The sequence below is a fragment of the Lepidochelys kempii genome, chromosome 16 (genome assembly GCF_965140265.1).
Source record: "Lepidochelys kempii isolate rLepKem1 chromosome 16, rLepKem1.hap2, whole genome shotgun sequence".
NCBI classification, from domain to species: Eukaryota; Metazoa; Chordata; order Testudines; family Cheloniidae; genus Lepidochelys; species Lepidochelys kempii.
The window spans coordinates 22,665,135-22,679,486 of NC_133271.1; the positions used below are offsets into that span (position 1 = coordinate 22,665,135).

Below are 14,352 nucleotides of genomic sequence, written 5' to 3' on the forward strand. Positions count from 1 at the left end.
CCTGACGTCAGCAGAGCTGACATGAGATCCTAGGCACTGAAGGCTGAGTGTGGGATAAAGATAGGATCCTGGATCCCTTGCACACCCAGTTCCCAGTGACATCAGAGTTTTGGGTGTGCAGCAAATGCTGCAGTAGGGCCCTGAGGGAGGACTACAGGCTTTGGCTCTAGGTCCACAAGGGACTTGTGGCTCTGAAAGAAAATGGTGCCCTGTATATATGAAAAATGGATAGGAATGACTAACAGAGGGGACACAATAGGAGACGCAGTACTAAAGCCCTGATTCAGGAAACTATCCCTATTCAGGAAGGCATGAACATAAGAGAATACGAACAGCCACACTGGAGTCAGACCGATGGTCCATGTAGCCCAGTGTCCTGTCTTCCGGCAGTGGCCAGTGCCAGGTCTTTCAGAGGGAATGAACAGAACACGGCAATTTATCAAATGATCCATCCCCGATCATCTAGTCCCAACAAAGTCAATGGGACTTAAACATGTGCTTAAGTGCTTTCCTGAACTGTGGCCTTAGAGGCAGTAAAGGGCAGGATAGATAGATAGATAGATAGATAGATAGATAGATAGATAGATAGATAGATAGATAGATAGATAGATAGATAGATAGATAGATAAGCAAATTCTTAAAACATATTTGCAACAATTTTGCTACAAAATCAGGACTGACCCAGTAGCTGTTCTACACAATGACCTCTCCTGGACTGCAGTGGGGGGTTTGCATGCAGCATAGCTCCAGGAACAGATACCTAAAGTAACAAATGATTCTTTAGTGCTTCTTTTTTAAGATACCAAGCATTTCATTTTTTAGGGAAAACCTTTCCAATTGGAATGCTTGGAAGACTTTTAAAGGGGTCTTTTAAATTAAGGAAACAGAGGAGCAACCCCTATTTCACAAAGTTTGCTAAGAAAAAAGACTGCCCACCATTCTGTTCTCTACTGCACTTGCTGTGGACCAGACTCTGATCTCAGTTACACGGTGTAAATCCAGAGTAGCTCCACTGAAGTCAGTGCAACTTAAAGCAAGTGAAATTGAGATAAGAACCTGGCCCATAGCCTTTAGCCTGTGAGCTCACCTATCGCCCGGTGCTGTGGGCACCTCTGATGCAAAGTCAACAGTCATTATTCAGGCAAATAGGTAAATGTTTTGCTGGTGTAAAGACAAACACTGAGTGAGGACCTCAGGACTGGCCTCTTATAATTAAATACTATGGCAATAATTCACTGCAGTCTAATTTTCTCCACCATAAAGAAAATGTATGAGCAACATTAATATTATTATTTAGCCAGGTTTTTTATATATTATTACTTATGCTTGCATATTATTTGCACAACATTTAGATGAGACAGTGATGGTCACTGTATAAAAGTCAAGAGAGAGAAACTTACAAAACACGGGTCTCTATTGCACCTGGATCAATCAAGAGTCACGCCATTAACTTCAGTGGAATTACACTAGTGTAAAATGGGCATAAGTCAGGAGAGAAATCAGCCCCCATGTTTTTTCCTGTACATTCACCCAGCAAATTACTCCCTAAGGAAATATACTGCCCTCAATCCATTGTGGGAATCAAGCTGAGTTGCATGCATGGATTAAATTGGTCCTTAAATCACACCTCTGCCAACAAATAGTTGCTTCAAGAAGAAATCATTTTAAAATAGATCATTTTTCTCTTATGATCCTTTGATTCTAAGAGACCGTTTCTGGTTCGAAAGTGATTGCACATAAGCATGGACCAAAGTAGAGCTTTTCTAGCTTATTGGCTTTACAAGAAGCAGACCAGTGAGGAATACTGGAATTCCCATTACTGTAGGGTGGGTATTGTAGTGGGAGAGGAGGGCAGAGAGAGATTGAATATGGGAACATTTTAATTTCTCCAGTTTGTTTTTTCTGCCATCCGTTCTCTCCCCTCCCCTCATTCCCTTTTTTTTTGTTCTTTTGTGTCTATTTTGAAGGCACACATTAAATCTCCCCCCTTATGCTCCGAATTGACTTACTGTCACATTGCCCATGTATATTGATTGAGACTTAGATTTCTTTTGCTGCAATTTGTAAATCTACTGCCCCTCCACAAAATCCATATTATAAAGAAATATGTCAAAATGAGCAAGCTTTGAGATTCAATTTCTCTTCATTAGCTGTGGGGGAACCCACTGGAGTTGGGTCTCAGATATTACTGAGGGGTGCAAATTCAGATACCAGAATTAGACTGTGGGTCACAGGGAACAATGTTTAAAAAGTCAAACAAATATACACACTAGTTACAGTCAGCGTTTTCTTACCCCACTGCTAATTCCGCTGTGATCCACAGTAGATCCAGATTTAATGATGGGGGACGGGGTCTGAGTCCAGCCACTACATCTGTGTCGCTGTCTCATGCAATCAGCTTCCCAGGGCCAATGAAGAGAGCGTCAGAAGCTTGCCCATCAGCTCATCACCTACAATTCCTTGTTCTTTTATTCTTTGCTTAGTGAATTAATCCAATTACCATGACAAAATCGTCTTTTCACTCAGAAAAAAAATGCCCAATGAAAAAGCATTCCCTAACATTTTACTTCTGTATATCTTCTATCTCCAGTGCCAGCCACCTTTTGAGTATCACAATAACTGACACCCAAAGTACCCTCCAAACTAAGGACAAAAGACAGACCGCCCACCCACATTGTGTTCTGCCCTGGATTGCGGGCAGTATATGGCTACACACACACACTGTAGAGATGTAACATCACCTACCCCTGAAATGCAGCCCCCTCTGGGGTGAAATGTGACAGCTCTTTAACAGCACACAGAACTCCTCAGGTCAGTTCAGGGAATCAGGGCAGAAAGTATGGAAATCACCCAGCTATATAGCAGTAACTTCAGACGATCTTTGACTTCTTGCTTGCCAGAATCAGATAATTCTCAGCAAATAGAAGCACACTAAATATCCAGGATATGCTGCCCCTATTTGAGATTTCTGGGACGTTCCCAGCCCCTAGGGATCATTCTGCGCTGTATTTTGCCTAATGACTTTTTTAGCATTGGTAATCGAAAACAACTGGATCTGATTAGTAATAAGCTTTGCATTAGAGCTCTTTGAATCATTGTTATGAGGGTGATGAGGGAGGAGAAAGGGTTGCATATTTGCACTGTAGAGCTATGGACCAACATGCATGTATCATATGCAGTACCAATAGCAATCTTAATCATTGTACCAATATGGGGCAGAGGGGAAAGTGAAAGAAAGTAACTTTATGGAAACCAATGAGCTCTACCTGTATAGTTCTTGTCACTGTCTCTGTTTGCTCCCACAGCCTTAAAACCCAGACTTTGACCTGTACATGGACAGTACATAAATTAAACTTATATTTGACCTCCATCACTCCTCTTTTCAAGACAAACAGCTTGAGAGATGGCGAAGTGAAATTAAAAATTTGCACGAAGGGCTGGATTCTGCCCTCAGCAATGCTGAAGACAAAGGAATTCCTCCGGATTTACCCCAGTGTAACGGAGAGCGGAGTTGGCCCTATGTGAGCACACTGGGCTCATCTCAAAAGAAGCCAATAGTTGCTTTAAAAAACTGCTTTGCTGTAAGGGTCATTACTTTTTTTATTTATTGAGCCAGACCCTGAGGTTCTCAGTTCCTTTCTCTGGTCTCATGTTCTCTGATGTTCAAAGCCGTGTTGAAGCCACTGGAGAGAGACCTCAGGAACTGGCCTGTTGCTACTGGGATAAAGTAGGCTCTGATTGGCATCTCTTTTAACCCTCATGTGCTGGCTTTCCTACCCATCCCCAGCACCTGCAGCCCTTGGGCACTATGCCCACTCTGGCATACAGTACCTGCTATGTCCTCTCCTCCTCTCTGTGCCCCTCTGCAGCAGCCATGGGAAATGGGCCACCTTCTTCTGCTCCAAGCAACTCTCCACAACCCAGCCTCCACCTCCTCTGCTGTTTGCCGCTGCTGCATGGCCAAAGCCTCTCCTCCCCAGCTGGCTGCATCTGCTCCTCTCCTGTGCCTCCCTGGCGTGGCTGGTCACTGGTGCTGCAGGCAGGCAGGAGGTCCCTTTAGAGGTGGAAGGGAGGCTTTTTATGCTTTTCTTCCTGTATAAATCAGGATTGGAATGGACAATCCCAGACAGGACTTCCTGTGTGTGTTGCTCGCTGATAACGAGCTCAGAGAACAGAACAAACACAGCGGACAGCTCACAGCAGGCCGAGAGAAGGACAGGGCCTAGGGACAAGGCAGAGCTAGCAGCCCTCGTGGGCTCCCCCGTGACACCCCAGTCATAGCGAGGGGGGGGCTAAGAGCCTCTCTAGGCCACTTCCAAGCCGTGTGGTGCTGGGACCCACAGACTTACAGAACACGGACAGCCCCAAGTGGCTGCACTGAGAGCCCCTCTCTGGAGCTCCCCAAGCTACTCTGAGGGTCACCCTCAGACCGGGCAGATAGATGTGGGGAGCTTTTCAGAGACACTGGCATGTCTTAGCTTTTAGCAATGAGCCTGGCTGCCCCTCCGGCTCTGTGTTAAACCCAGACCCGCTGCCTACAAAACAAGGTCCCATCACACGGCTTTGGGATTGGCGCTGGGGGGAGAGCTGGGCACCACTTGTGTGCCGAGTGGAACTGACCCCCCCGCCCTCCATCCCGGAGCACACCCCGATGCTTTCCATGGACATTCTGGCTGCACTCAGGCCAAGATCAAGTGGGACTCTTTCTAGAAGTGTTAAACCCCGCCCGGAACACAGCATCCCTTTCACTCCCACCGCACTGAGATATTTAAACACACGGGCTCTCAAGTGGCTGATGGGTGAAGAAAACCTACCCACCCCTAAACTCCTGGTGAGCCAGAAAACCCTGGCCAAGCCACAACTGCGTTGGACAGAAGATAATGAGCCTTTCCTATCTGTTTCATCAGTTGGAACTCATCCCAGGGCAGCAGTGACTGAAAGCCAGTAGCATCTGCTGGCTGTCCGGCAGCCTACACAAAATGAGTCTCAGTCAAGTTCCCAAGGGGGAGGCATGCATGTCCCCAGCTGGTGGCCTGCTGGAAGTCAATGCTCTCACATGGCCTCTCCAGGTTTAGTTCAGGGCACGCTGGTGGGAGAAGCTTGCACAGTCTATGCTGTACCTGGATTTGGATTAATATCTAATTATATCTATTATTAATTACTGCATCTATTCATATCTAAGCATGGAATTATACATCACAATCATTAAGGGTTTTTTTTAAATTCTCACAATAACCCCTGCAAGGTAGAGACGTGTTAATCCCATTTTACAGATGGGGAACTGAGCTACAGGGTAGAATAACAGGTTTCAGAGTAGCAGCCATGTTAGTCTGTATTCGCAAAAAGAAAAGGAGGCCTTGTGGCACCTTAGAGACTAACCAATTTATTTGAGCATAAGCTTTCGTGAGCTACAGCTCACTTCATCGGATGCATTCCTGAAGTGAGCTGTAGCTCACGAAAGCTTATGCTTAAATAAATTGGTTAGTCTCTAAGGTGCCACAAGTCCTCCTGTTCTTTTAGGGTAGAATAAGTGACTTGTCCCAGATCACACAGGAAGTCTATAGTCAAGCTGGGAACTGAACCTCACAGGTCATCCTTCCTCCCTTAGCATTTAGTCTAGAGATCGCCATCTGGCACTTTAGCATCCGCTCTACATTCATTGGGAAACAGAAGAAGAAAACATTGGGATGCATAATATTACAGCCCATCAGAACATGGGAATTTTGTCCCCAGGCCAACCCACCGATATTTTCATCCATAGTTTGTCAGGATTTCAAAATTCTCCACAATCAAAGTTTAACTACCACGGCTGGTACAACTGCCAGCCGTAGCCGGTCAAAGATTGGGGGCGGGGTAGAAATTCACGTATTTTCCCCTTTTTAAAAACATTGACATTCACAGTTTGGATTAAAAGAAATGACGTTTTGAAAACCATGCTATGCCTTGTAAGATATTTGAAACTGTTGCTCATTTTACCTAATCCACCTGCAAGGAAAGAATCCGAAAACACAGCACATGTCTTTACAGCTGCGCTGCCTCCCTTTCTCTGTGCTGGTAGGGGTGAGATCTTCACTTACACCTGTGCTCATTTACACCTTGATTCAGTCACACACATAAGCATGTCCAGACACCCCCATTCAGCGCAGCATTTAGTCATGTGAACAGGCTCATTGAAATCACAGCAACTATGCGCATGTCTAAAGTTAGGTGCATACTTCAGTGTTTTAAGGCCTTGAGATAGCAAAACACTTTAGCATGTGCTTAACTTTAAGCACACAAGTGTCCCCATCCCTATTTGGCAAAGCACTTAAGCGTGAACTTAACCTTAGCTGAATCAGCTGACAGTTTATTTCCCGGATTTACTTATTTTCCTTAGTGGGAGCCTTTTCAATGTTATTTTTACTACCATCATTTTAATTTGATATTTTTAAAAATATGTCATTTCAAACTGTGTACAATTCATTATTATTATTAGCATTGTTTTCCAAAGCATTTATCTGTCACCCATCACCATGGTATCTGGGTGCCTATTGGGTAGTGCATGTTGTCCTGAATAGTGTATTTAGGGCCTTTTCCAAAGTCCATTGAAATCCCTGGAATGACTTCCATTGACCTGCGTGGCCTTTGGATCAGGCTAAGGCAGATGCATTATACACTGAAAGCAATACAGAATTGTAACTAACCAGAGCTGGGAGGACAGCATAATGTCAGATCAGAGACCCCGCACACTGGGAAGTTCAGATCCAGAGTTCATCTAATGCTCTATAACGTGCAGTCATGGATTCAGTTCTGCAAAGTGCTGAGTACTCATGTGAAGTGCTGAGCAATCTCATGTCCCAAGATCCCCAGGTCACCAAACTCAAACCCCGCCCCCCCCACCCCCCGGAGTTTTGGGAAAGATCCGATCCAGACTCAGCTCCAGCAACTACCTCTAGCTCTAACCCATCCTTTCCCATGTCTTCTCGCTTACTCATAGCAATAGGTCACAGTCCATTGTTGAGAGCCTATCAGCCACCCACCCAGCAACAGATCACAGGGAGACAAGTGGAGAACTCTTTTTCTGACCTCTTCGTTCAAGCCAGCGGGAATGAAAATGTGATGTGTGGAAAACATTTCCTGTTTACTGAAATGTACCGTTCACGTTAACTGGTGAGGCAGGAAATGGTCACAAGAGGCCACAACATTGTGTATTTTTAAATTTGAAATAATGACACTTCATCTCCAAGAGATTTGTTATCCTTTTGTGGAGGTCAGGACTTTTGGTAAAAACGGTCGGGGGGGGGTGTATGCGCGTGTGGGTGTGTACACATTCAAAGTGCGATATTGACTTGTAGATAGTCCTGCAATCCGTGGGTGTGGGTGTGTACACATTCAAAGTGCTGTATTGATTGTAGATAGTCCTGCAATCCGTGTGTGTGTGTCTCTGTGGGTGCATTTGAAGTGGTGGGTGGGTGTGTACATTCACAGTGCTGTGTTGACTGGAGCTACTCAGGACTGCAGTCCGCGTGTGTGTACAGTGCCGGGCTGAGCTGCTGCTTGGGAGGTGCTCCTTGGTTTGAAGGGAGGCGCATGCTATACCTGCAAGAAGGGGCAGCCCGGTGCAAGCTGAGCGAATGGCGGGGCAGAGAAGGTCCCCTGTTGGAGGTGCTCAGGCTAGGGCACTTGTGGGAAATAACGAGTGCTGAAGAAAATGAAGACAACAAAGAAGCAGGGCTTCCTAGCCCATGGGAAGGACAATGAGCAAAATGCTGTGGGCCAAACTCTGCCATTTCATCTGTCTTGAGCAGGGCGTACGGCGCTTAGAAGATAAACCTTTAGGATCGTTTAGCCTGCTCTCCTCAGGCACCCCACCCCTTGTTTGGGCAGTTTGGCCCCCGGGGCACATTCAGGGGCAGTCCTTACACCCTGCACCCAAAGGTTTCCATGTGGCCCTCTAGGAAGTCCACTAGGCATTGGCATGGAGATCAAATCTATCAGCTCAGCACTCATATACTATGCTGATGGGCACGACAGAAAAACCCTAAAAGAGAGAGAGAGAGAGAAGCCAGGACATTTGTTTTCCTTGCCCCTGTGGCTGTGTTCTATCTCAGCGACATTCCACGGTCCTGATCCTTTGTCTCTGGTGGCAGTTGAAGTAGAAGAACCACTAGCTAATTTGTTCTGTTATTGTCCCACTACAGGAGATCCATTTGCTCATAAATGTTTATTCCCCCTAACTCCAAAGTCTCATCTCTTTTTCAGAGAAGCTGAATTCTGCCTGGTTTGAACTTTTAGTTTTTGGAAACTATGGGCACGAATGCAGCTGGTCCCCAGTAGGATACGCTTGCCGCAATATTCTGTTTGCTCGCATTTTAATCAACAACCTGAATGATTTTCTGGGAGAATATTATTCCATGAAAAGGTGTGACATTTTAATTAACGTCTGCAATGTCGTATTAAAAGAAGCAGGGAGCAAACTAAAGCAGATGGCAAAAGCACCATTGCATGCCATGGAGCTTTAATTTACAAGATTTCCATTCTTGCAACTCCTTTTATGCCACTTGTCCTTGCTCCTCTCACATTTGTTTTAGGCACCTGTGTAGGGCCACATCCTCAATTGGTGTAAAGCAGAATAGTTCCATTCGCTTCAGTAGCGCTATGCTGACTTACACCAGCTGAGGATCTGGCTTCTGATTCTTTAGCATTGAGCTTTGCTACGTTTACAGAAACCTTGCCAGTGAATTAAACAGTAGCTAGGGTGCAATGTAAATCCTTTGCAGGCTTCTATGGCAACACGTTGAATTTGGGAGGATTAGCTAGTGATTGGGCTTGGGCCTTGGTTTCCTGCGTTCTAGTTCGGTGACTTCTTGTGTGATCTTGGGAAAGGTATTTAATCTTCGTGCCTCCATTTTCTCATCCAGGGATAATAAAACCTACAGTACAATCACAGGGGTGTTGTGATGCTTAACCAAGTGAAGTCTATAAAGCTTTTTTTAGATTAACGCATGAAATGTGCTACATAAAGGTGACTCCTTTTATTCCAGATGACATGGAACCCCACTGGCTTTCTTTCCCTTGTTAAAAAGAGAAATCAGATACTTACCTGAGCTGGAAAAGGTGGCTGGAAATGGGATTTTAAACCTGAAACGCTTTGGGGACCCTGGGAAAAAACAAAATCTTTCCGCGCTGGGCTTCCATGGCACCTGGCTAGCGGCTCTCATCCTTTCATGCCTCATTGATTTGCTGGGGGGACACACCTGTCAGCCAGCAGCACAGCAGGTGTTCATCACCTAGGAGCGCCTGGAGTGAATAGAAAACACTGACATGAATGCTGGGCTCCAATATGCCCATGTTGCTCCCATTGAATTCATAGCCACATGTGCACATCCAAGAACCTGGGCCCAGTGCATCACACAAAACTTCACCCCTAGAGTACATCCTGTTTCTGATACATGCTACTTGCCCTGAGTTGAACTGCAGCTATTCTTATCTTTGTCTTTTCTTTAATAGGATTCTCACAGTGGATATAGCCTGGGATGCACTGGTGGGTTATGATTAAAGCCACCTCTAGGATTTCGATGCACACCGCTCAATAATTGCACAGGGGAATCCCAGCTGTCCCAGAGCCATTCCTTCTGACAATCACAGTGGAACAAACAAGGCAGGAGTCTTGAGAGTCCATCTGAGAATCCATCCCAGATTTTACAGTGAACCTAGCACATGCTAGACCCGAACTTTGGGAGTTTAGGGAGTGCTGGGTAACTACCCATGCGGAGCAGACATGGTTAACAGAGCGCTTTGAGGAAAGGAGCTACCATGGTGAACCTGGTGCCCCACAGTACAGCTGGTCAAAAAATGGGGGCAAGGGGAAGCCTGGCAAAAATGAAAGTTTGGACAAAATGTTTGGACAAAAATGAAAAAGATTTTGCCAACTTTTCTCGTCAGAAGTTTGGGGGCTTTCATAGATAATCTGAAAACTGTGGGGTGAAAAAAAGCAACCAGCAATTGGTTTTGAAAACAAAAAGAGTAATTGACATCAGACATTTCCCATGGCAATTTGTTTTCATGAAACAGCCATGTTTTGTTAAGAAAACAACGAAATAACATCAAACAAAATGAAACAACAAACAAAAAATATTTCAGTGAAGAATTTCAGCCAGGTCTGAACAACATTTCCCAGCTTTTCTCAGCAGGAAACCACACAATGCACTCGGGTACTAAGGTGATGGGGAATGGAGGACATGTCAATTAATCTGTCTAATCTATCTGTCTGAGGGATTTATAACATGGCCAAGAGCGTCAAAATGGCTAATGATTTGGGTTGCCTCAGCCTGTGGGTGTCCCAAGTCAGGGCACAGGAGGTATTTCACACTGGGAACCAAACAACTGGAAGGACCAGAAGGAGAAGTCACTTTTGGACTATTTGGCTGCATGTCATTGGTGTTTGTGATGGGGGTTTTTTAATGATCTTATTTTAAAGAGCCGATCTCAAACAAACTTTTTAAAAATAAACATTCTGGAAAGTCTGTTCATGTCAAGTCTTTCCCATATTGTTTCAACTTGCCTGATTCTTGTTATCAATTCATAGTTCCCAGGAGGTGCTTCCGAGCTGTCTGAAGATATGAATTAGAAAGGGTTTCTAAGTTCCAAGATCAAAGCTGCACCTTTACATACTAAAGGAAATAGCTAGAAATATCAGATTTTACCCCATCTCATTCAGAATTCAAGTTTAGCACTTCTTGGGGCAGGAACCATCTCTCATCTCTGCTTGTACAGCACCTAGCAAAATGGGGCCCTGACCCCTAACTGGGCCATCTAGCTGCTAGCAGAATATAAATAAAGAAAGGATTCATTAATAGTCTGATCCAGCTGCACTGAAATCAGTGCGAATCCTTCCATTTGGATCAAGCCTTTTATTGCTACATCTCCTAATTTAACACCATGAGCTAATCATTATTGATTTATTATTTAAAACATTCAACTCCCTGGGCCCAGTCTCACATTGGAAGTGATAAGGGTTTTGACCAACGGCAGCCTGAGGATCTGATCCCACCAATGCTGACTTGCATGAGCAGTCCTTGTGTGAGTAAATGGCCCCATTGACTTTAGCGGAATGACTTGCTCAGGTAAGGACTACTTGGGTAGCTAAGAGTTCACAGAGCCTGGATTTAAGGCCCCTATTCAGGAAAATATCTCTGTTGTGGAAACACTTGAGCACGTGCTTAAAATTAGATATGTGCTCATGTGCTGTCTCGAAAAGGGAGGGACTGGAGCACATGCTAAATGGCTTTTCTGAATCAGGACCCAGGCGAGAACGATATGCCGTGGAAAGTGCTCGACTGCATTCTCCCTGCTGCCACACCACAATGGAAATTGTACAGCAGCATTCTCTGCACTGACAATGACGCTCCATAGAGCCAGCCTCTGTGTAGCTAATGTATTAAGTTCAAGGTGGCTGTTGCCGAATCAGACCCCCACGTGCTATTAACCTTGCCTCTTGCTTCTGGTATGTTGCTGATCTCAAATGAGAGTTCCAGGGAAACCAGATACAAGAGAGAGGGAAGGCTACCGAAGAGCTTTGCAAAGTAATGTCTTTCTCGCAGGCTGGGAAATCTGGGTGTAGCGGGGTGACTACCCCTCTCCTCCCCTGAAGGGGTTAAAGCAGCCCTGCAGAGGGCTGTGAATGGGAAAAGCAGGCTCATTGGGAAAGCAGCCACAGCTGGGGCCAGCTTAATCAGGGTCCAGCTGGCCCTTATAAGAGGGCTGGGGGCCAGAAGCAAAGACAGATACTCTCTCTACCTTTCTAGAGAGAGAAGGACCTGGCTGCCTGGGAGCTGAGAAGGGTATCTAAGGTGGAGCAGGGCTGGGGAAGGGCAGAGGATGCTGGGGAGCTCCAGCCTAGCAAAGCCCCGGGCTGCAGGCCTAGTGAAAATCCTATGAAAGGGTCCTGGGGCAGCCCAGAGATAGGCAGAGGCAGCTGGTCCAACCCCCCTTGCTGATGGTGAGTGGCTATTACAGATAGCAGTCTGCCCTAAGGAGCAGGGGCTAGATGATGACCAGCAGTAGCCCCTTAGGTAAGGTGGGGATAGAGGGTTGGGGGTTCCCCTGAGTGGGGATACCCAGACTGTGGGTTGCTGCGGTGGGCAGCACCCCTGGGTAAAGGGCACCAGGGTCCTGGAGGGACATGGGGGACAGCGGTGGGCGAGACACCGGCCTGCAGAGGACGCTCCTGGCCGGAAGAGGTAATTCCCAGGATGACCAACAGGAGGTGCCACGCCCATGAGTCACTGCCCCATGACACTGGGTCTAGCAACAAACACAGAGTAGGAAAGCGGGGGCAGAGTAAGTTATCAGAGAAACAGTGGCTGAGATCTTTGAATGCTGCCTAGGAGATTCAGATCCCTAATTCCCATTCATTTTAGCAGGAAGTAGGTGCCGCAATCCGTCTGGCAGCATAGAAATAATCATCCTTTATTGAACTTTCTAATATCATGCATTCTCCAAAATGTCTGTAAGATGGAAACAAATGTCATGAATGTAACAAATGACGCAACACTGATGATTCAGCTGATATGCATTTGATGAAGTGGCTGGGAAGGGAATGAACTCATCTTCAAACTATATTCTCGGTGATCAGCCCTTGGTATTCTTATTTGTAGAGTGATAGGGCCTGGGATGGAAAAGAGAAAATCCGTGGCAGTAATTTCACAGCCGCTCTTGAGCCAAGCTGACTCAATAAAAGTTTCCTGGTGGTTTTCTTTATCTTCTCTTTGGTGTGGGATAATGGTTCATGTTTGTCTTGCCAGAAAGAGTTTTCCCTTATCTCAAAGATATCTCCCTTGTTGGGGCTGAGGTGCCACAAGTCCTCCTTTTCTTTTTGTGAATACAGACTAACACGGCTGCTCCTCTGAAACCAGAGAAAGGAAAGAAATGGAAGGTGGGGCAAATCACATTTGTGGTTTCAGATGTTTCTCTTTGTACGGCTGGGCACTAATGGGCTGTGTTCAGAAGAGGCATGATACACACCAAGGTAAATAGCTTTTTTTCAGGGCTTAGCAACTTGTAGGATTGGGCTCTGAAGACCTAACCTAGTTCTCATCTTTCACTGAAGCCTATGATAAAAAGGACTACCGAAGCCTGAACAAGAACCTGAGTATTTTGTCCCAAATTATTTACATTGGTTGAAGATAGGGCAGTGTGTGTGCATTATACATCTATTCTTTGAATGTAAAAAGATTAGATCCTTGAATTTACCTTCACCTGATCAAAAACCCAGAGAGGTAAAACTCTCATTGACGTCAGCGGGCTTTGGATAAGGTCTGTAGTGAGGAACTCTTACATTATAAAAACATACATAAATCCAGGCATTAATTTCATGCAGTTAGTTTCACCTATCTTTCATTTCCATTAGAAGGTTCTGTATAAACAGTTAACCATGACTTCCATAATCACCCCACTAATGTTTTTGGAAGCAAATAGACCTTAATGTTTGTCTCTTTCTTTTTTTTTCATTTCCCCTTAGTTTTATATCAGCACAGGATATGTCAACAGATCATTACCTAATGGCTGATATCTGCTGCATGCTGTCTTGAATTACATGCATCATCATTCTTCCTTTTTTTTTTTTTTTTTTAGTAACCACTTGCCAACAAAGTGTAACTCCTAAAAGCCGAGCTCCTCTTTCAGCAAATAAATAAAATATACGTGTGGAATGTTCTATAGTAAATGACATTAAATGATCAAATGAGTATAAATAAATCCCAGACACTTCCTACACTGTGTGAATGCAGCAAAGAAACATTCCCCCGGCCCCCCTGCCCCCCCCCCCCCCCGTTTCCAACCTTAATGATCTGCTTGTCTGGTGTCTGAACATTTTTAGAAGTAAATCAAGTTTAAACGTTTAAAAATCAGCGTGTTGCCATTGCTTCTCATATAGGGAACCTGATGATTATGCAGGTTAATGAAAGCTGCCTTCTGCCGTTGACTCCAATGACTTAAAATCCCTTCAAGATTGGGCCTCTATGTAGCACTGTGAGGTATGGCTCCAAAAAGGAGATAGGTCATCGAAAAAGGGTACAGAGAATGAAATTCATCCCTGTGCAGCAAAAAGCCTATGCACCATTTAAGTTCTACACCAGCCCATAGGACAAGTTGGATGAGTAAATGGGACTTAAATGATACATAGGGATTACTCACCATAGGGCTGAAGTAGGCCTTAAGTGGTACTTTTGTGTTGGCTCTCCGCACAGAAGTGGATTTGACCCCATATGAAGAGACCTTACAATAAGAAGGCAAGTATTTTCCCCACCTCCTCGAATGGCACAAGACGGGATTAGAATCCTAGAGGCTATTTCTGTGCGACACGTCCCTCAA

The 14,352-nt window shown here is 45.2% G+C and overlaps 1 protein-coding gene across 7 annotated transcripts in view; it reads right to left on the reverse strand.

The window, feature by feature from the left end:
• Positions 1-4,104, reverse strand: part of EGFL7 (EGF like domain multiple 7) — a 29,820-nt gene extending 25,716 nt beyond the window's left edge. For 2 of the 7 annotated variants that reach the window (XM_073314770.1, XM_073314773.1), the window contains exon 1: positions 3,832-4,101. The gene's annotated coding sequence lies outside the window, so the exon portion shown is untranslated. Of the gene's footprint in view, positions 1-681; positions 761-2,294; positions 2,923-3,831 lie in introns of those variants that run through there. The other 5 variants (XM_073314772.1, XM_073314778.1, XM_073314779.1 and 2 more) reach the window with 5 other exon arrangements.
• Between the last annotated feature and the right edge of the window lie 10,248 nt (positions 4,105-14,352).